The 12,697-nt window shown below is 53.4% G+C and overlaps 1 protein-coding gene across 1 annotated transcript in view; it reads left to right on the top strand.

The window, feature by feature from the left end:
• Positions 1-12,697, top strand: part of LOC311203116 (scavenger receptor cysteine-rich type 1 protein M130-like) — a gene marked incomplete at both ends in the record, with an annotated part of 343,740 nt that overhangs the window by 3,094 nt on the left and 327,949 nt on the right. The window lies entirely within an intron of this gene.

Here is a 12,697-nt window from a genome sequence, read left to right as displayed (position 1 = left end):
TTCAGCAGCAGTGGGCAAACAGGCTGCCAGCAGAGCCTGGGGGAGGCACACACCCTCGGCGTGTCTGAGAGGAGGCTCCCCAGGACCTGCACACTCAGCCTCTCAGCACGTCTCCTCCTCCTCCTCTGCAGCTGTTTTTCAGGGTTCTATACTGGTTTGAGGGGTGCTATACTGGTTTTCGGGTGTTCATACTGGTCTCAGTGTTACATTCTGTTTTTCAGGGGGGTCTATACTGGTTTGAGGGGATTCTGTACTGGTTTTATTGGGGGTTCATACTGGTTTGAGGAGGTTCTGTACAGGTTTGGGGTTCTATAATGGTTTGGGATACTCCATACTGGTTTTGGTGGTCCATGCTGGTTTAGGGGAATTCATACTGGTTTGTGAGGTTTTATACTGGTCTTGGGAGTTCTATACTTGTTTCTGGGGTTTCATACATGTTTTGGGGTTTTTACTGGTTTTAGGGCATCTATACGGGGTTTGGGTAGTTCTGAACTGGTTTGGAGGGTTCATACTAGTTTCGGGGGGTATATAATGCTTTTGGGGTGTTCGTACTGGTTTGGGGGTGGGTGCATACTGGTTGGGAGAGCCCCAAGGCAGCCAGATGGCAGCCCCACCTGTATTGCCAGTAACCACTCCACCAGTGTCCCCAGTAACCAGCCCCTCAGCATTCCCATTACCCACAGTATCCCAGTTAACCCACAGCTCTCCTTCTCCTCCTCTGCAGCTGCACCCAGGACCGCAGCACCAACCCCCCGAGCAGGTAACCTGCCCTGAGTGTCAGCGCTGGCTCTTCCCAGGGCCAGGCTGTGACCCACAGCCTGGGGGAAGGGGCTCCTTGCCAGGGAAGGACTTACCGAGGTGGGATGTCAGTCCCCAGAAGGGTGGGACCTTCCCCATCACTCCCCCCTGGGGTCCCTTACCCCGGTGTCACGGGGTCAGGACTGTGGTGTCACAGCCCCCCACCTCTCCCAGCCCTGGGGCTGCTATTTCTGGCTTCCTGCCTGTGCAGATGCCACCCAGGACCGTCTGACCAGCAGCAGGAGAGAGTCCTTGCTTGTCATCATCTGCATCATCCTGGGAGCCCTTCTCTGCTTGCTCCTGGCCCTCCTGGCTGGGCAAGCGTGGAGCGCCAGGGCTGGGCGCAGAGGTGGGTTTGTTCTCCATGGTCCCAGGTGAAGATGTGTGTTGGCAAGGCCAGGGGGGCTGTGGGGTGTCAGTGAGTGGTACAGGCAGAGCTGTGGGGACAGGAGTGTGTGCTGCCCACAGTCCCATGTGTCACCCCATTGACTGCCTGACAACGGGCAACCAGCAGGAAGGGGGAGAGAGAGTCCAGACATGGGGGGAGTCAGGGATGGGGCCAGGAGAGAAATGGAACAGCTGGGCTGGGGAGATGGGATAAAGGGGGATAGATGAGGATGTGCCACTGGGAGTGCTCTGGGGAGATGGGGAGGGGGCTCTGGGGGTGTGAGATGCTGGGAGAATCATTGGGCAGCACCTCCCATCCTTTCAGCATCAGGACCCCTGGCTGTTCCTCCATCCAACCCTTACCTCCCCCCAGCAGGGCAGGGGCTGTGTAATGGATCCACTGGGCAGAGAGTGGACAGCTCCAGGGGAGAGGAAAGGCAGGAGCTGCTCCAAGCTCAGCACCAGGAACAGGATCCAGGGTCCAGAGGGGCACAAGGGGGGTCTCTGAGGGAGGGTGTGAGGGTGTTTCTGCCCCTGACCATCTCCATGGGGACATTGCCCTTCCTGAGGAAGTGGCAGCAGTGACTGAACAGCACAGTGGGGCTGTGGTGTGGGGACAGCCCTGGGCTGAGCCAGGGGAACAGGGCTGGGGGAGCAGATCAGGATCCATCCCTTCTCTGCCCATCCCTGAGCCACATCCCTGAGCCAGCCCTGCCTCTGTCTGCAGCCTCTGAGCGAGCCTGGGAGCCCTTCCCTGAGGTCCTGTACGAGGAGATCGGGTACAGCCCAGCATTGGAGAAGCAGCCAAGGTTCAGCATGTCAGGTGGGTGTGGGTCCCTCATGGAGGCCATAACTCTAAGGCTCTTTCCCCTGGCCCCCACCTAAGACTGACCCCCTGCAGCCCCCTGGCCCAAGGTCCCTGCAGCACTGGGGCTGTGGGTTCTGTGGGGAGAGCAGCCAGGTCTTGGAGCTGGAGAAGAGCTTCATCCTCACCAGCTCATCCTGTCCCAGCCAGTGGACAGCCCCTCTCTGTGTGTCCCTACATCCCATTGTCAGCTGAGGGGTGAGGGAAGGGGCTGTCCTGGGGCAGCTCTGGGAGCCCCTGTGAGTTAGGGTTTTCCCAGGAGAGCAAGGAAACTCCTGACCCCTCATACTGGCTCGGTGGGTCCCCTGTCCCCAGCAGCACTGAGCACAAGCTGGGTCAGCAGAACTCACCCCATAAAGCTTCCATCACTCTCTCCAGGCTCCTACTCAGAGGGGTCCCTGACAAAGATGCAGACCCACTATGAGGACATTGAGGAGGACGATGGTCCAGGATCAGCACCAGGTAATGAGGGCCAGGAAGGGGTGGATCTCTCCTCCCTGCACACTGGTGATGGACACCAGTGTCACCTTGAGCAGCAGGGGAGGATATGGGCAGGGGAATCCTCTGGTGCTGCCAAATCCAGTGTCTGAGGCCCATGTCCCTGCCCTTCCTCCCTTCCTCTGCTCTGCAGGACGTGTCTTCTCTCTGTCAGCATCGTCTCTCCCCTTTCAGACATGCCTGTCCTGCCCAGAGGTGACCCAGCAGATGGCTATGACGATGCCAGGGAGGTTTCTGACCCTGGGGAGGATCCTGTGTCTGGGCAAGGAGACTGGGAAATGCCCAGGGCACCAGAGGATGGAGCTGGTCCCAGGGATGCACGTGGAGGTGAGAAGGACAGACAGTGCTGTGGGTTCCTGGGGTGCCAGATGAATTGCTGCCATATTGAGAGCCCACAGTCTGGCAATAGACCAACCTGCCCTGGGTGTTTTCCTTGGGGGGGACCCTTGGTGGAAGAGGGAGGTAAATATTTCTCCTCTGGTGAGGAGAAGGGAGGAAGGTGATGTACAGGTCAGGACGGGCACCTCGTGGGACGATCACTCAGTGGGCTGCCTTGCTGCTTGCAGGGACACACCTGCACCCCCAGAGAAGTGCTGAGGCCCCTGGAGCTGAGGGAGATGCCTGGTCCCCTCCCCAGGACAGCACAGGCTATGACGATGCTGAAGAGGTGTCTCTGGCACATCCCCCTGAGGACACCAAGGCTGTGACACCAGAGCTCAGTGCACAGCAGCCCCTGAGCCCTGGGCCAGCACAGCCCGTCCCGGCCATGCAGCTGGCTGCAGCCAGGAGGGAGGAGAGGTCTGTGCAGCTGGGAGAGCCCTGAGCAACAGGGAACCATCTCCCTTCTCCCAGGGGCAGCAGAAACAGCCTGGGGTTTGCTCTCTGTTTATTCTCCTGTGGTTCCTCTGTGCCTCCCCACTTGTTCCTATTAAAGCCTTTGGGGTAGGAAGGGGTATTTTTCTCCTTCTCAACTCTGTGGGAGGGAACTCCTCCTCCCCCTCCTTCCTCACTGACCTTGGTGTGTCTGGGATCTTTCCTCATGTTCCCCCCTCCTCCCTTACCCCTGTCCCAGTCTGGCATTTGAGCCCTTTCTAAAGCCACCCTCACAGAGCAGCACCCCCTCTGCTGATGTGCTCAGCTGATGGCAGCAGTAGGGCTGCTGCAGGGCTGCCTGGACATGGGGAACCAGAATGGGGAACCCAATTTCCCTTCTCACTGGGGCTCCTGCTGCCTCTCTGCTGCCAAAGCCACTGATGTGGAGTCCCACACAGAGTGACATCTCTGCCACTGTCGAGAAACCAAATGATCCTCTGGAGAGGGAGGGACACAGAGAATGTCCTGACACTGAGGGAGTAAAGGGTCGGGGTGGCCAGTTGAGGGTTGGGTTGACCAGTTGAGGGTTGGGTTGACCAGTTGAGGGTTGGGTTGAAAGGGGTTGATGCTGGAGGGAAACGGTCAAAGCCAGAGGGCAGTGGCCAAGGGCTGGGTCAACTGGGTCAACTCTTGATCCAACCATCAAAGACCCTGGGATGGGTTTTCTGGGAAGGGGCTGGAGATGGTTGGGACGCCCGATACGCAGCATCAGTCAATGACGATGACACGGCCACCGACTACTGTGCCAGAGATGGTGGTGGTGGTGCTGATGGTGGTCACCACCCCATTGCCATATCCCCACCTCCTGGCATCTCCCTGACATCCTGGCACAAAGATCCAGGTCTCGTTCAAGCACAAACTCCAAAACCATTGGAATTTCACACAAATTCTTCCCGGAATCCCGGCCACGACTCATCCAGCTTCACCTTTAGTCACTCCAGGATGTTGTCTATGCCCAAGGAGCCAGAAATTCACCCAAATCCTCATATCTCCACCAAAATCCTCACATTTCCCCCCAAATCCTCTATTTCCCCCCCAAATTGCCTAATTCTCACATTTTCTCCAAAATTCCCTCAAGGGAAGAGACTATTACCAGACTGTTACCAAGGATGGGTGCCACGACGAGAGGGAAGATGCTGCCAATCAGTGTGATTGATAAAACAACTTCAACTTCATGGCAAGCACACCCTTCCTTTGATACTGTTCCTACCAGGTGTTGTACTTGTCGTATTCTAATTGGCTCTTAGCTAAAGGTTACATTTACATACTCCACCCATCTGGCAGCCTGGGAATCATGTCTCTTTCTCAGTCCCAGGAGCACTGAATCCTTATCACACCTCCTGCTCCCACATCTTGTGGCCTTGCTGCACGAGACACAAGAACACCCTGACCGATTGTTGACCCTTCTGTTCTCACCAACACGGCGTGGGGCCTGGTCTGACTGAGCTACACAGGCGACTGCTTGGACAGCTGCTCCACAGGCTCATGGCCTGGCTTCTCAAGCCATTCTGCCACACCCAGGAGGCCAGGAAGGACAACGGCATCTTGGCTTGTATCAAAAACAGTGTGGCCAGTAGGTCTGTGGAGGGGATTGTACCCCTGTACTGGGCATTGGTGAGACTGCACCTTGAGTGCTGGGTCCAGTTCTGGGCTCCTCACCATAAGAAGGACATTGAGGTCCTGGAGTGAGTCCAGAGAAGGGTAATGAGGCTGGGGAAGGGGCTGGAGGGCAAATCCTCTGAGGAGCAGCTTAGGGAGCTGGGGGTGTTGAGGCTGGAGAAGAGGAGGCTGGGGGGAGACCTTATCACTGCCCTCACCTGAGGGTGCAGAGAGGTGGGCGATGGTCTCTTCAGCCAGGGGACAGGAGATGGGACAAGCGGAAATGGCCTCAAGCTGCCCCAGGACAGGGTCAGATCAGATGTTAGGAAGAATTATTAACTGAAAGAGTTGTCAGGGCCTGGAACAGGCTGCCCAGGGAGGGGGGCTGAGTCACCTTCCCTGGATGTGTTTAAAAAACAGGTAGATGAGGTACTTAGGGATATGGTTTAGCTTAGGATGGGAACAGTTGGACTCGATGATCTTAAAGGTCTTTTCCAACCTTGTCATTCTCTGATTCTTTTTAATGTTTTCAGAAATGACCAGACAACTGGACTGGAGGGTGTCTTAAGTACATTTGCTTGTGACACCAAATTGGGAGGAGTTGTTGACTCTGTTGAGGGTGGAGAAGCCTTGCAGAGACCTGGACAGGTCAGAGAGCTGGGCAGTCACCAACACCATGGAGTTTAACAAGGGGAAGCACCAGATCCTGCACCTGGGAAGGGGCAGCCCTGGCTGCACATACAGACTGGGGGGTCAGACACTGGAGGGATTTGGGGGTCTTGGTCAACAGCAAGTTAAACACGAGCCAGCAGTGTGCCCAGGCAGCCAGGAGGGCCAAGCGTGTCCTGGGGTGCATCAAGCATGGCATTGCCAGCCGGTCCAGGGAGGGGATTATCCTGCTCTACACTGTGCTGGTGCAGCCTCACCTCAAGTGCTGGGTGCAGTTTTGGGCTCCACAGTACAAGTGGGACATAAAAATATTGGGAAGTGTCCAGAGGAGACAATGAGGATGGTGAAGAGTCTGCAGGGCAAGTCTCATGGGGAGAGGCTGAAGTCCCTTGGTTTGTTCAGCCTGGAGAAAAGGAGGCTGAGGGGAGACCTCATTGCAGTCTGTGGCATCCTGAGGAGGGGGAGAGAAGGGGCAGGTGCTGATCTCTCTTTGGTGGCCAGTGATAGAACCTGAGGGAACAGCATGAAGCTGTGGCAGGGGAGGTTTAGGCTAGATATGAGGGAGAGGTTCTGTACTGAGAGGGTGGTCAGGCCCTGGAACAGGGGAAGTTGTTACAGCTCTGAGCTTGAAAAAGTTCAGGAAGCATCTGGATGATGCGCTCAGTCCAGTGCTCTGACTTGGCTGGTCCTGTGTGGAGCCAGGAGTTGGACTGGATGATCCTTATGGGTCCCTTCCAACTCAGGAGATTCTATGATTCTAAGGCAGTGTCTGAAATCACCACTTAGCAGTGGATCTGCACAGCAGCACTTGTGATTGCTCTCTAGATTTCCCTTCCCCTTGGACCATTCAGACACCTCCCAACCATCCAGCTGCTGCTCTGAGTTTCAGGGAGTTAAACCCTTGCCTTTCTGGCAGTTGTCTCAATCATTCTGTCTTTAGGCAGCTCTTGAGTTGTGGTGATTTCACAGTCTCCTTCCTCACTAGAACATCTCTCACAGGGTTAAGCTTTGTGGCAGGTGAACCTCACTGGTGGCAGATGGCACTTGGCATAGAGTGAGGAGTGTTGAATTTAATGGTGAATCTTGTCAGGTTTCTTGTGTTGTTGGGAAAATAACTCCCTGTGTGCTGCCTGTGTGCAGCCAGTTCTCTAAGGAAAGCAGGGGAGCTGGTACAGAGGGGCTGGAATGCCCCACTGTGGAGTGCAGAGAGAGACCTGATGTAAGGACAAGGGATGCAAGTCCCAGCTGGCTGGTGAGAGTCATGGTGGACTTGTGGAGATGTGCAGCAAGGTTGTCCCCACTGCCTCAAGGGACACTTTTTCAGAGCAGTCCAGACCTCCTTAGGAGGCACCCTGGATCAATCTCAGTCAGAGGTTGTCACCTCTCCTCTACAGTGAAAATAATAACCTACACCCTTAAAAAGAAATCAATTTTACTCTGAGCTCCCTTTGAAACAGCTTCAATGATCTGTACATCTCTTGAAGACTTGAAGATAATTACATCAAGAGACACAGCTCGTTAGGGCTTGATTTTTATGTTTAATGAGCCCTGGGGTGCATTTGGTGCTGAGTCCTTGAAGCTCAGGTACTGAGAGGAGACTACACAAAAAACTCCATGTCAAAAGCAGAAGCCAAAGTACCTGAAGTATTAATGAGTCCCGCTGAGAGCCATTGCTGGCTGAGCCTCCCCAGGGACTCGTTAGCACAGGTAATTGGAGGCCATGTTGGCTGGTAGGCAAAGGCAATGTACAAGCAGCTGAGATGCTGAGCAAGCCCTGGGTTGGTTTGATGAAGCAGAAAGGCCAAGCCCTGACCCCCAGCCCCAGGAAAGACAGGTCCTGCCCCTCAGGCATTGCTCAGGCTCTTCCTGGGGCAGCGTGGGGTGTATAACACTGAGGGATGAACAACTGGATGAGAGTTTCTCCTCATTGTTGGCCCAAAGCCCAGCTAGAAATTCATCTGTCCTCCATTTAAATAAAGGAAAGAGCAGGGAGACCCTCCATCCCCTCTCAGACTCAGGAGGAAACATTGTGGAAAGATGAGGCCAAGGCTGAGGTGCTTAACGAAATCTTTGCCTCTGTATTTAGTAATAGGAGCAGTTGTACAGAGAGAATCCAATTCCCTGAGCTGGGAGACAGGGACAGGGAGCAGAATGAGCCCACCTCAATCCAGGAGGAGATGGTCCTGCTGCACCACAGAGATGTGCACAGATCTGTGGGGCTGTATGGGATGCAGCCAAGGGTGCTGAAAGAGCTGGCAAGGGGGGTTCACCAAGCCACTTTCCATCAGTCCTGGCTGACTGGATCAGTCAGTGTAACCCCCTATATAAGAAGAGACAGAAGGGTGGTCAGGGCAATTACAGGCCTGATAGTTTGACTTCAGTCCCAGAGAAGCTGATGGAGCAGATCATCCTGAGCAGCATTATCCAGTTCATGAAGAACCCCCAGGTGATCAGGCCCAGTCAGCTTGGGTTCATAAGGGCAGGTCCTGTTTGAGCCACTGAATCTCCCTCTATGACAGGGTGACCTGCTTCTTGGAGAAGGGAAGGGCTCTGCATGTTGTCTACCTTGACTTTAGCAAGGCCTTGGACACAGTTTCCAGAACTTTCTCTTAGAGAAGCTCAATGCTTGTGGCTTGGAAACTGTGGTGGTTCAGCCCCAAGCAATGGCTGAGCACCACATGCTGCTCGCTCACTCCCACAGGGTAAACAGACAGAGCCTCTGTGGGTTGGGATAAGGACAGTTTACTGACAAAAGCACCATAAAAGGGGAACAATATCAGCCCCAATTGCACTCCCACCCAGTGACAGCACAGAGAGTACCTTACAAACCCAACAATAACAGAGTGCTGCACCATGCCATGACCACCCCTCCCCAACCAGCACCTTTGACAAGGAAATTATGTCAGTGTCCTGGTTATGGCTGGGATGGAGTTAATTTCTTTTGTAATAGGACATGGAATGCCATGTTTTGGAGATGGGATGAAAGCAGTGCTGATAACACCCTGATGTTTCTGGTTGTTGCCAAGCAGTCAAGGACTTTTCAGTTGTTCCTATTTCCCTACTAAGGAGAAGGAAGGGGACACAGCCAGGACAGGTGACCCGAACTGGCCAAAGGGGGTATTCCATGCCAATTACATCATGCTCAGCATAAAAGCGGGTGCTAGTGGGAGGAGGAGGAGGCAGCTCCAGGACGTGCAGTTTTGGGTATGGTCCCGTTTTCAGGACAGCTCTGGCTACACAGCCTGAGTTGTGGGTTTGGTGAGAAACTGCATTGTGTATCACCAGTTTCATATATTTTGCTACAAAGTCCTGTTATCATTGTTATATCTCTCTTTCTGCTATTCTAGTAAACTATCCTTATCCCAACCTGTGAGGTTTTGTTTCCTTGGATTTGGGTTTTTTCCCTTTCCCTTTCCTCTCCCTCCCTTCCAACTTGTCCCCCCACCTTCTTCCTTTTAAAGTACAAGGAACTGTGTGGTGCTCAGCTCTCAGCTGGGGCAAAACCACATCTACTAAAATCCAAATCAAATCTATTCTTAAGAACATGAAAATTCTTATATTAAATTTATATTAATTGTCTCTTAAGTGACATCTCCACCAATCTATTCAGCATGAATACAATCAACAAGGCCAGCAATACAATGAAGAATATGATGAGTTTATTGCTACTTAGAAAGATCCAGTCCCGTTTCCACAGGGCATCCTTGAGCTCCTGGTTCCTCATGCTGTAGGTGAGGGGGTTCACTGCCGGTGGAACCACCACGTAAAGAAATACCTCTACCAGGTTAAGTGGTCTCTTGAGACTGGACAGGGTCCAACGGCTCCAAGTTGGAACAAAGTAAAGGTGACAGAGCCCTGGGACAGTCTGCTGAGTGGGTAGTAGAGTCTCCTTCTCTGGAGATATTCAAGACCCATCTGGATGCCATCCTGTCCGACCCGTCCGAGGACTCTGCTTTTGAAGGGGGGTCTTGGACTGGATGATCTCTGGAGGTCCCTTTCAACTCAAAGAATTTTGTGAATCCGTGAATCTATAGGAAGGAGATTGAGGTGGGCTCTTCAGGTAGGCAAACATGTCAGTGCTGACAAAGAAGGAGTCTACTCCCATGTAAGGAAGGCAGGTGGAAAAGGCTTTGTACCGTCCCTGCTGCGAGGGGATCCTCAGCACAGCCCTGAAGATCTGCACATAGGACACCACAATGAACACAAAACACTCAAAAGCCAAACAAGCTCTGACCACAATTTCCCTGAGCGAGGCCTGTGAGCAAGAGAGTTTGAGGATCTGGGGGATTTCACAGAAGAACTGGTCAGCAGCATTGCCATGGCAGAGGGGGAGTGAAAATATATTTGCTGTGACTATATATTTAATAAGAAATTAAAAATTATCTGTTGCTTTTTGCTGTCAGAGAGAGGAGAGAGAAAGTGTAAGGAACTTTGCAGACAACAAGGTCGGTGAAGTAGGGGGAGAAGGTCCTCCAAGCCTCACTGCAGAGATTCCCTTGCAACCCATGCAGAAGACCATGGTGAATGAGGCTGTTCCCCCTCAGCACATGCTGGATTATGTGGAACAGTGATTCTACATGCAGCCTGGAGACATCACCATGCTCAGGCAGGTGCAGACACCTGAAGGAGTCTGTGACCTCACAGGAAGCCTGTGCTGGAGCAGGTTTGCTGGCAGAGCTGTGGAGGACCCAGGCTGGGGCAGTCTGTTGCTGAAGGAGGGCACCCCATTAAAGTGACCCACCCTGGAGCAGTTGGTGATGATCTGAAGCCATGTGGGAAGGACTCACATTGGAGGGGTTCATGCAGGACTGTCTCCTGTGGGTGGAACCCAAAGCTGGAGCAAGGGGAGACTGTGAGGAGTCCTCCCATGAGGGGGAAGGAGCGGCCGAGACAATGTGTGATGAACTGACCCCAATGCCCATTCCCCATCCTCCTGTGCTGCTCAGTTAGAGGAAGGAGAGAATTAGAGAGTGAAGGGGACCCTGGGAAAAACAGGGAGGGATGGTTGTGGGTATCTTATTTATTTTTTCTTTTTCATTCCTCTGCTCTCTTTGATTGGGTAATGAATTAGGTGGGTTTATTAAGAGTAACTCAGGAGAGTGACCACTGCATGATCTCTCCCTGTCCTTATCTTGACCTTTTGTTACATCTTCTTTCCCTTATGCAGCAGAGGAAGGGGAGTGATAGAGCAGCTTTGGTGAGCACCTGCGTCAACTCCCTTCAACAAGAGGTTGAAAGGAAGAAGTACATGAGCATGTGGAGTCAATGGTCGTAGGCTACAGTAATGATCATTAAATTCTTGCCCAGGAGAGCAGCCAGGTAGATGTCCAGGAAGAGGCAGAAGTGCAGGAGCTGCAGCTCCCGTGTGTCTGCAAAGGGCAGGAGGAGGAACTGGCTGATGGAGCTGCTGCTGTTGGACATCTGCTGCCTCTGGGTATTGAAAAGTGTTTTCCGAAGTAAAAGACAGGAGTGAGGAGAGATTTATAACAAGGAAAACTACAATCTTGATTTGTCTCTCAAACTCCCAGGTGTGCATGAGGAGCAGAAGCCTCTGGCATGGGCTCACAAAGACTCATTCCTGGTCTTCAGTTTGGGTACAGGCGAATGAGGGTGACACACAGTTTCCATCAGATCAAGTCCACTCTCATGGAGAAGGGGATCTTGGAACCTTGCCTCTGCCCCAAGTAATTCCCATGGGAGCTGGGAAGAGCAGCTCCATGGCAGAATGTTTTGATTTTTGTGGCACAGAAACTGGGGCAAGAGGAATCTCAGCTGCAATGGATTTTTGGCAGTCATAGGTCAGATCTGAGTCCCCTTCCAGCCGCAGGGCTGCAAAGCAAGGCTGAGGGGTCTGGAGTGACTCTCACAGGGGGACAAAGTCACTTCCCTGTCCCTGGCCAGTGGTTCCTGTCTCATGGGAAGAAAAGGAAAGGTGATTCTTGTGCCCAGCTCTGGTTTGATCAGGAGAAAGGACTCTGCTGGACAGAAGGATTTCTCCCCAGACAAGGGAGGGAAAGGCAGTAAAGACTTAGTGTCTTTCCAAGTTAGTTACTTGGAGCTCCAGGGACACCTCACTGGACACTCTGGGGAATGGAGTATGTGACATATTCACCTGCTCCTCTGCTGTGAGCTGGGCTGGGCTCCTGGGATGGAGGGAGCTCACTGCAACCCAGCAGCCCTGACAAGAGACAGCTCTGGCCAGGAGCAGCTCCTCTGCCAAGCACACAGGGCTGGGGACACTGCCTGTAGGCACCGAGGGGAGACCTGTGAGGCTGAGAGAGCTGATGGATGCTGAGAGCTCACTGGAGGAGAAATCTCCACAGCCTCTCCCTGGTATGTCTGTGGGTGCAGGGCAATGCAGGTTCTGTTCCTGGAGGGATCTCCTAAAGCTGGGACATGGGGCAGTGTGTGGGCTCTGTCAGGAGGACAGGTTCTCTCTAGGAGCAAAATGTGCTGCCTGGAAGGGATGCCCTTCTGCCCCATCAGAGGGACAGGGCAGGACAGCTGTCTTCTCCTGGGCATGGCTGCAGAGGTGTGAAGCAGCGTGTGCACCCAGGGGTGCCCAGGGCTTTCCCTGTGACACCAGGGCTATGTGATGGCGTAGGGACTCTGATCATACCAGGGTGAGCACTCAGCCTGCCTAGTGGGCTTCCATCTGCTTTGGTGCACAAAGAAGCTTTGGGTGGAAAGTGTGACCCATGGAAGGACAGTGTAGGGTCCTTCTGTTGTCAAAGTGTGCTGTGCAGGACAGGTTTGGTCCCAGCTCCAGCGGATCCCTGGCAACTTCCCAGACACTTTTCAAGAACACCAAGGATGCATTTTCCACTCCAGGTAAAGAGACTTTGATTTGAATTTTCTGCTCCTGTGCACTGGGTGGGAATTGGGAGATGAAATTTTCTTGATAACTTTGCAGAAGGAAGTGCAAACTCATTGGTCATTAGGACTTGACAGAGCATCTCCTGAGCCCTGCACACACAGAGGTTCCCTGGGGCAGTGCCCTGATACCAG

This window comes from Gallinula chloropus, assembly GCF_964237585.1.
Source record: "Gallinula chloropus genome assembly, chromosome: 35".
NCBI lineage: Eukaryota > Metazoa > Chordata > Aves > Gruiformes > Rallidae > Gallinula > Gallinula chloropus.
This window is presented reverse-complemented; position numbering and strand designations above follow the sequence as displayed.